Source organism: Pipra filicauda, unplaced genomic scaffold, assembly GCF_003945595.2.
Source record: "Pipra filicauda isolate LSUMZ 115617 unplaced genomic scaffold, ASM394559v2 scaffold39_size4671491_pilon, whole genome shotgun sequence".
Taxonomy (NCBI): Eukaryota; Metazoa; Chordata; class Aves; order Passeriformes; family Pipridae; genus Pipra; species Pipra filicauda.
Genome location: NW_024104531.1, coordinates 1,067,960 through 1,082,363, shown reverse-complemented (window position 1 = coordinate 1,082,363; position 14,404 = coordinate 1,067,960).

Genomic DNA, 14,404 nt, shown 5'->3' with positions numbered 1-14,404 from the left:
AGGTAGAGGAGCAAGTTGTGCATCATTTCACTTCTCTCCAGGATGTAGCGAAGTGCACTTTCAGTCCAGAAGTGGTGGTGTCATCTCACCATCAGGTGTTTACCAAAGGCCAGGTCTATTACCATGGGAATAATAACATTGCTCCTCAGAATGGGTTTAGGTGTGTTTCAAGCATATCTGGTATCAGAGACAAGGATGGCAGGTACTGGCTTCTACTGGGAAAGTAAAAAACCTCAAAACAATGGATATTTTGAGGCATTGTTCAACACACATAGTAGCAGCTCAGATGAAGCCAAGCATCAGGCAAGAGATACCCAAAGAGCAGTAGGATACCAGTGTTCTGCACTTACTGAAAAGCCCCCTCTCCTACTCATTCATTCTGACTATGGCTTTGTTAGACTAGACACAGAGCTAAAGCTAAACCCACCCTCATCTCCAACTAGTCCCTCCCAGCTAGTCTGTGCTCATGAGAAATCAAGGACCCACAAAAAGACCCTGCTTTCAGTAAATCTACTGTCTTACTCCTCTGCAGCTGCCTAAAAGTGAGGGAGACCCTGCACGGCCTGCTGCTTTGTTTATAGGCTGCCCATTAGACCTCGTTTGCCCAACAATAGTATAATGACTTCCAGTTATTAATCAGTTTAACCCACGGCTTAGGGAAATATGTAGTCATGAATGTGTGTGCTGCAAATGCCGCCAGGGATACATGAGGATTTTCGAGTACCTGAATTTAGTCTCTTACTGGACTTAAAGCCAGGACAGTAGTGGTAGCATGGGGGTGAGATGAATCAATGACAAACATTTGGGTGACTGAAGCAGCCCAGCTACCTGACAAAGGGAAGGAAAATCCATCTCTAATGCAGCACCTCCTCATAAGATATAAGCAAGCTGTGTTGCAAAGCACTGGGACAGTTTGATTTCATGTAGATAGGGCACTGGCAGAAGGATTAATGGAGCAATATTGCTCTTTGGAAAAAGAAATAGGTCATCACTGGCATCATCTAACACTGCTTTTGCTTATCTCTGTCTTCTCATTCTTCTAGTGGCATAGAGGTGGTTATCCCTTCTCCTTTACTGTGGTTATCTTTCATCCTTCCTCCTCTCTACTTAAGCTCTACCTCTTTATATTAATAAACCCACAATCTGAATTAATTTTGTGAAGAAACTATATGCAAATGAGTTTTTTACTAATACTTCTTATAATGACTTTTCTTGAGTACATGTTCCAGTTTCCTATGACACTATTATTTGAGACTAAAAATCAAGATGTAAAGCATATTATTGACTGTCAGGTGCTTTTGACATTTTATCTTCAGTAATCTTTTCAAAAATTGCTTGTGAAGAATTTGCTTTCTGGATTGCTTCTCAGAAAGTTTCTAATGTCTCTTTCACTGCATTCTTAAGAGCATCCTTGTTTTCACACATAGTCACTGTAGACAACAACTCTAATTTTGCAATCCCTGTTCAGATGAACTCTATAGCTTTAATAGATGCTTCTATTTGGGGGACAAAAGGAGCCAGTTGAAAGCAACTATCTCTTAATGATTTTACACTTATCTTCTACTAAAATCTGCATAATCTTCTAATGGTTAATCAGCATAAATTCATTTAATGATTACTAAGAAGCAGCTGTTGTTAAGAACAGTGAATGAAGAAATTTTTAGGGTGGTGAACATTAAAGCATTTGAGCCTAGATTCAGGAAGTCTAAATTACATGTACTTCCCTACACCTTGTGTCTCCTTTTGATCATCCCTATGTCTGCAGGGACACAGGACACACAAAGCCCAGGAGGCTATATATTAACTTTTCACTGTCTGACCCTGCACTTTGGTGTCCAGATGTAACAGTGAACAATGCCTCTCAAGTTATTTAACTGCTTCTCAGCAAGTGGCCTTTTTGTTTTGCTTTGTTGTTTTATTTTGGGGGTTTTTTTGTTTGTTTGTTTTTTCTGAGAGGGGTGTTTGTTGTTGTTTTTCTGCTGCTGCTTATTGCTATATGTCAGAATTTGGAAGTTATCTGAGGTGCCATGGGACATAGCCCCACACCCACTTTTTCTGAATATCTAAATAAGAATGTGAGTAATGGTGGCAGAACTAGGGCTTCACTGATAAGATTTCAAGTCTTGCTCTGGACTTAATTCAACTCATTCTCCTGCTGAAAGCTGCTTCCACTCCATGCAACTTAAATGTATACGTGGTTATGTGAGCTGAGATCTGACCTAGATCTAACGCTAAATACGTTGTTCCCGTTTGTGCTGCTGGCTGCAGAAGCATTGTATCTTAACCAATCTTGCTGCAGCAGCCAACTACTTTGTCTTTGAACAGATTCTCAGTCTTGGATAAGGATGTATTACTGTTGGTCAGATAACACTGGCTTTTGAGGAGCTGTTGTAAGCAGCTACAGTCTTTACCTTCTGCCTAGCTTTCAGTCAAATATTGGGGAAAGAAATTTTCTTTATGTTGTTCTTGATCAGATCTCTCACAAGACTGTTGTACAGCTTTGGAAAAAAAAATAAAAATCTTACTCTAGAAAAGAAACCAGATTTCCTATCTAGATTGTCTGTCTGGATTGTCTAGATTGTCTATCACTGATTTCACATAAAATGGAAGAACATTTCCATTGTCAACTTAATACTGCTGAGCAGGGAAGAGATAATGTCTAACATGAGAAAAGTCTGGCACAGAAGGTAGACTCATAGGTAAGAATTCATCTTAGACACTTTAGCATAAAGAAAGGTTTTGGTATAATATAGACTGGTGCAGAAAAATTTACAGTTGAAACTTTGAAACTGTGAGTATTCAGGCCTGAATGTTCTCATAAAAGTCCTCAGACTAATTTTATCACAAACACATCTATTCTTTCATAGCTTTACATTAAGTCATGTACAAAGACTCATCAAATAGAAGTAAAGAGTCTTCTGGAAAAAGCATATCATTAAAATGTTTACCTAGTCATAACTAATAGCTTTTGATTGTTCCTTAGTAAGCTTGGAAGCCATTATAGAAAGCAGAATTAAGAGTCTTGACATTTACTGTGCATTCCAGTTCAAATTTACTAATGGATACAATTCAGTTCCTTTTTGCACCACACAATGCCACAAATTCAGTTTAGACTAATGCAGACTTCCAAGGGTGAGCTGGGAATAATTACACAGAAGGTCAAAAGCCTCTTGCCCTGCAATAAGTACCATTTCTGACAGGCTTGCTAGTTTGTTTAAATAGAACATTATAATAAAGCAGATACTGGAAAATATCTCAAGGAGAGTACTTTATACAATACAGAGTCCCCACCATAAAGAAAGATACACCTAATTTTCAATTCTGTGGAAGGTCACCAAGAAAGAAGGGCCCTTTAATAGCAAGGTGTGACTGCACTTCTGGTCATTGTGAGCTGCAATTCCTTCTCCAAAGTAGGATTTTGTTGCCAAACTTGTAACTAACAGTGTGCTGAACTTCCGGTCCAGAGCAAACAGTCTCCATAAGTACCTTCAAACTAGCCTCCCTGCATGAAAGAAATAATGCTTTTTTGAATGAAACTGGATACTGGAGAATTAGAAATGCAGGTATTCCTCTGGTCATTTTGCAGAGTTTGTTGTCTCATTAAAATGAAGAAAACTAAAAAAGGTGTTCCTTTCTCTCCCATCCCTCCACATAACAATTTTTGCTGAGCAAAGTGTTAGTCCTGGACAGACATGGGTGTCAACCATTTTGACTGATAATTAAGTTCTTGTAATAAAATATCACAAGTAATTCATCTGTATTTAAGAACAAAGGCCTGTAACATGTTGATGGAGTCTCTCCAGGTTCTTTGGGAAGCCCTCAGAGCAGCATAGACTTGCTGCAGGTTCAGGTGGCTATGCTGAGAGGGGTACAGCAACAGGCAGACGGACATCACCGTGCTGAAAGCAGTCTAGGGGATCAACGGCATTCCTCAACACAAAGAGTGTCATTATTCTCACTTCTTTGATTTGTTTTTTTGTTGTTTTTTTTTATTTACTCCAAGTATCTGAGGTACTCTCAGACCTTCAATTAAAAAAATAGTCCCCAGTTTGACAAACTAACATCTTGTGAACTCCTGGAGCACTTCAGTTTTGAAAGAAAAGCAAGTGGAAACTTTTGCAAGTTTGCCTCAAAACTGCCATTCACTATTAAGTTATTTTTATCAGAGAAGGAAGTTGGCTAAAAGCCTGAACAAAGAGATAGATTTTCAGTCCCTTGCTGAACATAGGGAAGCTCAGATGCAAGGTAGCAATTATCTGTCCTCTGCAACACCACACCCAGACTTCTTTCTGCCCTTGTCACTGCAGCTTGCTGAAAGAGCATTGATGGCAAAAAAAGACAACCCTCATCAACTGGTCTCTGGCTCACAAGGTGATCACCACATTATATGTCATCTAGAGATGAAGTGTGATATTCTCTTATCATACTATTTTATTCAAAAGCCTTGCAGCCTCCTTGACCCATTGCTCCATACAGTGTGTGCAGCTGACCTAGTCCATATAGGACAAGGACAATAGCAATGAGATCTAGTCAGCAATCCTGAGATCATAGCTGTTCTGCTGCAATAATCTCCCACTTGCAGCATGTGTCACAGGTATGAACTGTTTGGCCTGTAAATCAACAGGTTTGATCTTGCCTCTTGATTCCTGAATAGGTTGCTGAAAGGCTCTCAAAAGAACCTCCACCTCCTAAACTGGTGCCACCCTCTTTACTCACAATGGATTATGAGGAAGTTGCTGCCTTTTTTGTTGCTTAAGCTGACCTGTAAGAGACCATAAATATATTTTATGCCATACATAAATTATTGGGCTTCTTGTAAGACTCGCAACAAAAGAGTACTTAAGGTAAGAACACGTTACCTTGCAGACATGGGAGAGGTGTAGGCTGTGTTTGTTTCGGGGTTCAAAATGTGCCCACAGATAGGGGGAGCTCAATTGGATGCAGCAGCGTTGATGCATGGACCTTTAGAAATCATACTTCCAAATATAGAAATCATTCACTTGTGTTTCTGGTCATATGTGAATCAAATCCAAAAACCAGGATCACGGCAGTTTTGAATCCGATACCATCTTAATGACAGATTGATTGATATAAGCCACATTTTTGGGGTGGATTACTCATAAACACATACATTTTGACACAGCATTTCAAGTGAGTAATATGTCACACTTTAGCACTCCAAAGCACTCACCTATATTAGAGATGATTCCTTGGTACAGTATTTTCTTCAGCTGCTTGAGTGAATGTGTTGTGTTCTGTAGGTTCATGCTTATGGAGCAAGATGTTATTTAGTCCCAATTCCACTGGTAATTTTAATTCAAATAAAGGTGCCATAGATTTTGCTTCCTCCCTGACTTAGCCACATGTACATGTGCTTAGCATTCTTTGGCCAAGACATGCTACAGCTGCATCTGTAGCTGTGAATACACAATCCCACCTGCTGTCCACCTTAGGTCCTCTTATGCAACCTCCAAAAAGTCTGTCCAGGTCTGCTTGGCCTGACCTCCTCAGGTGCACCCTGACCTTCTCATGGCATGATGACAGTTTACAAATATGCTGGCATTGCCTGAGCACATATAGCGCTAAAATGTTCCAAAGGAAAGTCTTCCCTTGAACCAACCTTGTGGCCTCCCAGACACTTGAGAGCAGATTCGGCTTTTGGTTGGCCTCAGGTAACCTTTGAGATGTAATGCACCTGCATCAATACACCTACATGTTCTTACTAAGCAGAATTCTCTCTTGGCTTATACAATGGAAATTAGAAGTGGGCGTGCCAACATGTATCAGTATGGAAATGCACTCTTAATCCACAAATGGTTGCTTTATAAAGACTGAAATACTGTAAAAGCCATTCCTTTATGCAATGCAGCTACAGATTATAAGACTCCAGAAACAAGGTATGGATTAAGTGCATTACCACACAATGAACATATGTCAGTTTAGTTTTTATCACTGTCAAACAAGCACCAGGAAAGAGTCATAAGAAAACTATTTATAGCAATAAATCCCATCTCAACATGATAACATTCACACCAAACACGAAAAAGATCTAGAGGTGTGTAGAATACAAAGTGACTCAGGTATCCCATGTAACCCGTGACATATTGTAGAGCAATTTTAGTAGTATTTCTGGCTGGCTAATAGAAGCTGCAGGAGAAACTGTGCTTCACAAGTTTTGGATAAGAAACTAGAAATGTCTGGTCTGGCTGCATATTAATCTTACTGCAGTAAGCATAAGACAACTTTTCTTACCATTAATGACGTGATCTATGGCAGTGCACATCTTCCAAAACGTAAGGAGCATAAATTATAACTTCTTTCATAAGTTGTATAACAAGGCATGCACTGTTCTCCAGACTCACATGATCATGGAAATATCATCACTGCAGTAGTTTGCCTCCCTCTGGATTTTTCCCCTTTACAGGTTTATGCTGACAGTTTGCTTTGCTTTACTTTACTCACTAATGTGGTTAAAATTTGTAACCCTCTTGATGATTGCCATGGTTACAGAGCACATCTCTTTCAACAGGTTCCCTTTTCCTGGCAGTAATACAACCTCTCTGATTCATAGGCTGCAGGGTAGTGATGGTGAAATCACTGGAGCTTACTATCCCTTGGCACTGAGGACTAAACAGAGCTGGTGTAAACTGGGGATTACCACGGAACATAGAATAACATCCCTGACTCTGGCTTTGAAGATTCAGTTTCTTTCTCAACATTTTTCTCTTTTGTTGCCTTTCAGAAATGCAAGTGTTTTCATATCATGCTGTATAATTTAACAGAAGACTAATATTTTGTCTGGCAGCCTTTGTAGCTTGTATAGATTATTTCTTGCACCAAACTTCCCCTTCCTTTTTCCCTCTCTCCCCCACTCCTCTAAGTGTGACGTTTTGAAAAGCAAATCTATTTGACTACAGAGCCCTTTCCAGTATTTAATAAATTAGATATGGTTTAATATGGCAAGTGTCTTCAGTATATGTTCCTCTTCAGCTTGCTTTACCAAAGTCTGTTTTACCAAAACCACACTAATGTGAATTCATTTGAAGTGTTCCACTGAGACTGAATTTTAATGAAAACATTTTTTTCAAAGAGAGTTTTCAGGATGGAGAGAAGAGAAAGAGAGGAAAGTTTTTTTGTGGGTTTTTGGTTTGGATTTGGTTTTTTTTTGGGTTGCTAAAAAACAAAGGTATTTTTATTCAATAATGGACACTTTGCAAATAAAAACTCTTGGTACATAGATCCCAACATGACTGCTTTGTATCCCACAGAAATCTGTTTATGCCCTAATTTTCCCCTGTGAGTCAAGTGTGCTGCTTGAACTGCTTTTCCCATAATTCACAATAACCAGCAGGTCCATGGCACAGCTCAGCAAGATAGAACCAGTGCTGCTTGAGTGATGTTCTCCACAGGGTTCAGCTCACAGAAGCACCCTGGTTACAGCTCCCATAAGGCACCTTGACACATTTTTCATACAGAAAATGGTACTTTCTAGTCAACATTTTGCAGTTTTGAAACAAAACTCTGCTTTTGCAATGATCCTCATAACAGCAATGATGATGATAATAATAATAATTATAATGGTAACAATAGTAATAATATGCTCATGGGAAAAGAAATCCCATTTTCTGGTTAGCTCTATTATTCCCATCTTTATGTATCTTTTCTCCTTGAGAAAAAGTTCAAAGACATGAGCAGTGAAGAATCTAGAAATCTACACTGGGGGTCTGTTTTTAGCAATTGCTTTCATTAGTGAATTGCACTTCTTTCCCAGATTAACTAGGCTCCTGGAATACTCCCTTAATATCCTTTCTCAGGCACAGTCAATCAATTTTGCATTAAAAATATGAAATTACTGCAACTTGTTGCCTGTACCATTTTTTCTTGCCATGAAGTACTGCCATCTTCTTGATCATCAAATAAAATTTAAATAATGCTGCCATGTTCCTCTAGACTGAATGAAGTGTAAATATTGTTCAAAGCTCCCATGAGCTTAAAGCATCAGAAATTGAAAATGGTGCTGCCATAAAGATGTGTATTTAATATACAGCTCAGTACTTCCCTGTTTTTCTCCTTTGTGTTTATCGGTGCATTAATTTTTCCTTGTTGCACCAGCATATTTTTATTATTTAATCAAATTATCACGGCTAAGGTAAGTAGCACAATTATTCTTTGTTAGCTGGCATACTGCCATTCCTTTCATGTATTCAAGAGTCAACTGTGAATTATAAGGATGTAATGTCCCTGATGGATTTAGTGGTGACATCATAAATTCTCACTCTGATGAAGAAAATAATACATGCTGTTGCCAGTAATTTGCTGACACCACTGAGAGTTAAGGGCACAAGTAAAGATGACTTTCTTGGCACAGTACCATGGAAGTCAAAGCTACTGTGAAAGAAACACCAGCCAGGTGAATTCATAGAATCAACCGTTTTGGAAAAGACCTCCAAGATCATCAAGTCCAACCCTTGTTCCAACACCGCCGTGGTTAGTAGACCATGGCATTAAGTGCCACATCCAGTCTCATCTTACAAACCTCCAGGGACGGTGAATCCACCGCCTCCCAGGGCAGCCCATTCCAATGCCTGATTACTCTCTCTGTAAAAAATATCTTTCTAATATTCAACCTAAACCTTCCCTGGCACAGCTTAAGACTGTGCCCTCCTGTCCTAATTCAAGTCTTTTGGAAATACATCTGTTAAATGGGGAACAATACACCTACATAATGAATGATGCTTCTCTGTGCTCATAATATGCTTTGAAAGCCATGGTCAGTTAACACAAAAAGGAAAAAAAAAAGTATTTGAGGCATCCGGTAATAGTTTGTTAATGACTTCAGCTTAGCTAAAGCACTCCTGGAGTAGCTTGGGATTCACTGTGGCATAAGCATGTAGCTGAATTGCACCCAGCACAAAATTTGAACCAGTTGACTGTCTGAACTCCCTTTCTATCCTTTCCCTAGTGAGGAGTCATGCCTTGTTCCTCTGGAGCTAGTTCCTGAATTAGCACTGCTACCGCACTCCACAGCTGCAATCCAGTGAGGTCAGCATGTCCACATGGTCTTTGGGGACAAACTTGGGGAGCACTCCCAGGTGAAATGGTGACCTATTTCACTTAAACCAACAGCGACAGTCATGGTGGGACTGAAGCCTGGCTTGTAGTGAGGTCATTGACACAAATAAGTTTCTGGGTATCTATTTGTGTAATACACAAAAGCAGTAGACTGGTACAATCTGCAGGCCACAGAAGAGGTTTGACCATGTCTTGTCAACATGATATATGGGATTACCAATCCACTCCTTCACTTTACCCATCAGGTTTCATCCTGTCTAAGCTCTCCAAAAAGAAATTCAGCACACATTCATAAAATACTGTTTGTCCTCTAAACTGATTCCTTTAAATATAACCTAAAAATAGTATCTCCTGTGCTGCCTCCCTGCACCACTGTTGCTGAAGAAACCTTTGTTCCAGGACCTTGAAACCTCCTTTAGTCTCTTTTTTTAGGTAGATTTAATGGGACTCACAATTATGCCCACCCATCTCTACCACTCAAGTCTTTCTTTTCTCTTGTAAGATCCCACTCAGATGCCTTAAAGGAGGTACATGCTGAATCCCACAACACCAACAGGAAGCTGAAGATTCTGGGTTTTGCTTCAGGAACTGCATGTGGCTCTTGGGCAGCAATATGACAATCTTTTCTGTAATGAAGGACTATTAGTTACTCGGGTTAGTCCAAGGTGTTGGGTAGCATTATCAATACCATTATAAAAATCTTCGTTAGGGTTTACACTTTGAACTTGCCTTAAAAACAATGGTGTAGAAATCTGTTCCTTCTCTTTGCCCTCTCTGTTCTTGAACAATTCCAATTTTTAGATTTTCTCTGTGACCCCATGAATCACCATTTCCTGCCCCCCACTCAAATGGGGGCTGCGTCTCATGATGCCACGCGACTTCAGAAGCTGTATCTTTTAATGAAAGCCAAAATACCTGCCTTTTGCTGTGCAAAATGTAGATGCTATTCAAATTCTGCATATAAAATGCACTTTATATTATCTTGATAGTGAATATGTCTGTGCATTGTATCAAGCAGTGCTTGGCTTCCTTATGCCATATGGTGCAGTTTTATTAGTAGCATTGATTTTAATCTAATTTATCTGAAAACTTTCAAACCTCCTACTTATGTAAGTTACCTGAGACACTACCCTTATAGCTCAATCCAGATCATACCTGTTTTAAGTGCTCCACATGAATTTCTATCCAAATTCTCTCTCTTCCAAGCTTGCTGGGACCTGTCAGTATTTCTGCTTTGTTCTTTGCTGGCAAAGTATTGATATGACATTTGTAAACATTGCCAGATGAATCGGTGGCCTGGGTTTGGTATATAATTCAGAACTTCAGTTTTTCAAGCCCTCTGAAGCAGCAGCCAGCATTGGAGCCAAAGTTTAATATCATTAGTGTATTAATCTATGTCAGTGGTTGAGTCTGTTCTTTTTTTTACCGCATTTCACAGAAAATCTCCTTCCACCAGCAATTGATCAAACATGACAAGCTCTCACTTGGCTATTGCCTGCAATATGGGCTACTTAACTTCTGTATTCCTTCCCAGAATGGAAACTGTGGCTTTTGGCAAAATAAAGGAGCTTCTGTTTCTCTGCCACTGTCAGAAATGGAAATTCGGAGTAATCTTTTCATCAGCTGGAAATGCCAGATCAGATTAAAAATCCTGATGCCAAGAGGAGGGCATCTGATACCAAGAGGAGGGCATTTGCTATGAACTGTGGTTCTTAATGCTCCTTGGTCCACCACTTGGTAGGAGCACCTCAGCCTTGCTGTTCCTTCCCTCATTAGAGCAGTGCTGAAATGTCAAATCACTGTCAGAGGCAGAGGTCTTCTAGGAATATTCTACTAGGGTGAATTCAAGCCTGCTATAGGGTTGCCAGGTTACTTCAAGGAGGAAAGCACACCAGTGGAGATGTAAACTGAAATTCAAGGGGTGCATGAAGCCTACCTGGTGATTGGACATTGCAACCTTTCTGCTGGGGAGAGAGAGTAGGATGGGCTGCAGAAGCCCCAGGGAGCAGTGCCTTTGAATCGCTCACTGATCCCTTGACTTCGGACATCTTAAAGTTTGTGATAACGGATCTGGGTTCAAGTAACAGAGCCCATCATGGCTGGCAGCCTGAAGAAGACCTCTATCCTGCTTGGACGTGGTCTTGTTACTAAACCTTCCCTGCATTTCACACACACATGGAGAGCCTGGTATGAAGTGTGTTGTTGTCATAATGAAATCATGGGGAATCGGATAGAAAAATGTGTGTTTGAGCATTTAAAGCTAGACTTGTAGACCACAAAACAGACTTCACAAGTAGAGGTCAAGGTGGCACCAATTAAGACAAGATTATATTTAATGGAGAGTCACCTGGATTGAATTAAATGTATTTTCTTGGACCTAGAAGACTGGAATAAGGATAAACAAACAGCTCCAGAATTCCTAGGTGACCTTCTAATAATCAGGACCAAATCTGAGTTTCAAGTCTTCAGAGCCCCCAAATTATCTTTTATATAAGAACACACATTGCTACTCGGGAGGTCTGTTTGTTGTGATGAACAGAGCATAAAATAAATCCCTCACACACAATAGTGCAGGTGGAGGCTGCAAAGCAGTTTCTCTGACCAATAGAGCTAATGGGTCTCCAGTGTAAAACACATTTTTGTAACTCCCTTTCTTCAGACCTTCTTTTGTTGTAAGAAACACAGTGCCAAAAGAACTTAATGGCTTTGTTTTCCAGTCCATAAACTGCTGATATGTCACTGGTGTTGCAGTTAAGCCCACCAGAGTTTGAGCTTGTGCTACAGTCAGGCACTGGGGCCACCACTTTTTTTTTTTTTTTGGGTGAGCTTTATTGTCGTGGCACATTTTAAATATGATAATGCACTTCTATATGGAAACAGAATAAAAACATGATACATACACTTCTCAGTCTTGTGGGTTCAGTCTGTGGCATCTTTTGCTGTTATGCACACAGTATGCTCAGGAGAAAAAGGAAATTAGGCTTTAATTCCCGTTGTTTGCCAGTCTTGGACTGTATAATCTACTCGATTGCATTTAGATGAACATTGGCCAACAGTTTTTCACCACAAGAGAGTTTATTTTGAAAATGTGTTGGTTCACTGAGCTCCACCGATCCAGCCAAGATATTTAAATGCCCATGAAATGAGTCCATGCTGGTTTTCAGATCTCTAATGAGTATCAATTATCTGGACCCTATGAATCCCTGGCAGACTCTTAGTGAATACACGCTCTTGTCAACTTTCACCATTTTTTGTTAGCAGTTAAAAAAGAAAAGCTCAGTATCTCTAGGCAGATGCAAAGGAAGCTTCCTGAAGGTTCACTAGAAATATCTAAAATTTATGGTTTGAGTTTTAACCGGACTAGAAGATAATTTCAAATACAAAAACATTCCTTGTGGACCCAAAGTAATTTCAAAAACACTTTTCAAGAATCAGCCCAATCTCCAATCTCTTAATAAACTTATAACACCTATCATAAAGAAATAAATGCCGCTCTTGCAGTATTTGCTTCACTTGATACTGATTTGAACCTTCAAGCCCATGACTCATGGTCTTGCCCACTATGATTAAAAATACTGGTTTTATACTACAAAAATAATGGGAAGAACTAAGTTTTCACAGAAGATACAAAATGCTTGGTCTTTCTCTAACAAAGCTGGAGGTAAATCTGATACAATTAATGCTTCAAATATTTTTGTATAAGTTTTTCAAGTGTTTCTTTCTGTATTCATTTAGTTTGAATCTTGAGGGTAAGTAAGGAACCATGTTGTTAAAGAGGAGAAATACATCAGCATTAATAATTCTTACAAAGCTTGCAAAGACATTTCTAAAAACCTGTATGTAGGACATACAGATAAAGGTGTAATGAAGGTATAAACAGTTATGTTTGGCACCATCTGATTCAGCATTTTGTATCCTAATTATTTTTAACTCTTAGTGCTGCTGCCATTCTTTTAACCCTAACCCCGACACCTACGACCACTTTGTAGTCATACTTCACCCTCATCTTAGCCCCAGGATTTTTGATACTTCCCTGTGTCCTTTCATTCCTTTTCCTGACTTCACATCTCACTTCAGTCTTTGTCTTGGTTCATACTACAGGTGCCTGACCACTTCATACTGCTGTTACCAGTCCTTCCCCCAGCCCCACCACCATCTGCTAGGTAGGATTTGAAGATCACAGCTTCAAATAGACACAGCTAAATCTCTGTGCTGGGCCTGCAAAAAGGCCAGAAAATCTGTCATCTTGGGCTAGGAAGCCTCCACAAGTGTCTGGTGTTATTTGGTGGTGTTTTCTGTGGTTGGGAGTAATGCAGCTGTTTGCAAAAGGCTACTGCCAGTATCTTATCTGAATTCTGCATCCTGTGATCCTTCTACATATAAAAGCACCACCTCAGACTCTAGCTACTAAACAGAAAAAAGCACTTGAGTTTCACAGAATCACAGAATGGTTTGGGTTGAAAGGGACCTTAAAGATCACCCAGTTCTAACCCACCTGTCATAGACAGGGACACCTTCCACTAGACCAGGTTGCCCAAAACCCCATCCAACTTGGCCTTGAATGTTCCACGGATGGGGCATCCACAAACTCTCTGGGAAACCTGTTCCAGTGCCTTACCGCCCTCGCACTAAACAACTTCTTCCTAATATCTAAACTAAATCTACTGTCAGTTGAAAGCCATTACCCTTTGTTGTATCACCTTGTAAAAAATCCCACCCCAGCTTTCTTGTAAGCCCCCTTTACGCACTGAAAGGCTGCAAACTTCTCCAGGCTAAGATACATTCCCTCATATATTTATTAGGCCATTCCTGATTCCTATAGCAAGGTGTCACCTTCCACTGTGTCTTTGATAAGTGGCTACCTATCTACTGGGCATCACCACCACTCCTGCAAGTTATGGCCTGTGAACTACTTCTCTGAGCTAAATTCAAGCATGAAATTGCTGTCAATGCTATCCCTACTTCCTGCCAATAACCTTCCTGCTAGGATAATCAAGGAAAATATTTTGAGCCCCGAAATCTCCCTAAAGTTTACGGGTATGTGGCCATCCATGTGAATCAAACTAAAGCTGACAATCCCAAAGGGTCACATTAGTTTTCCCACAAAAACACATGAATGTAGCACTCCCGTCCCACACTTGGCAGGTTATTCATTTATTTTAATTTGCAGTAACCGTGACTGAGTTACATTCATCTCTCCAGATGTTGCTAGTGATGAAAGCTGAAGGAACAAGCCTTTTCTGATGTCGATGTACTGTGTGCCAAACCTCATCTTGAGCCCCTGGCTCCTGCTGTACTTTTCTTGTGTCTGTACTGCTGCCTTGTGATAAAT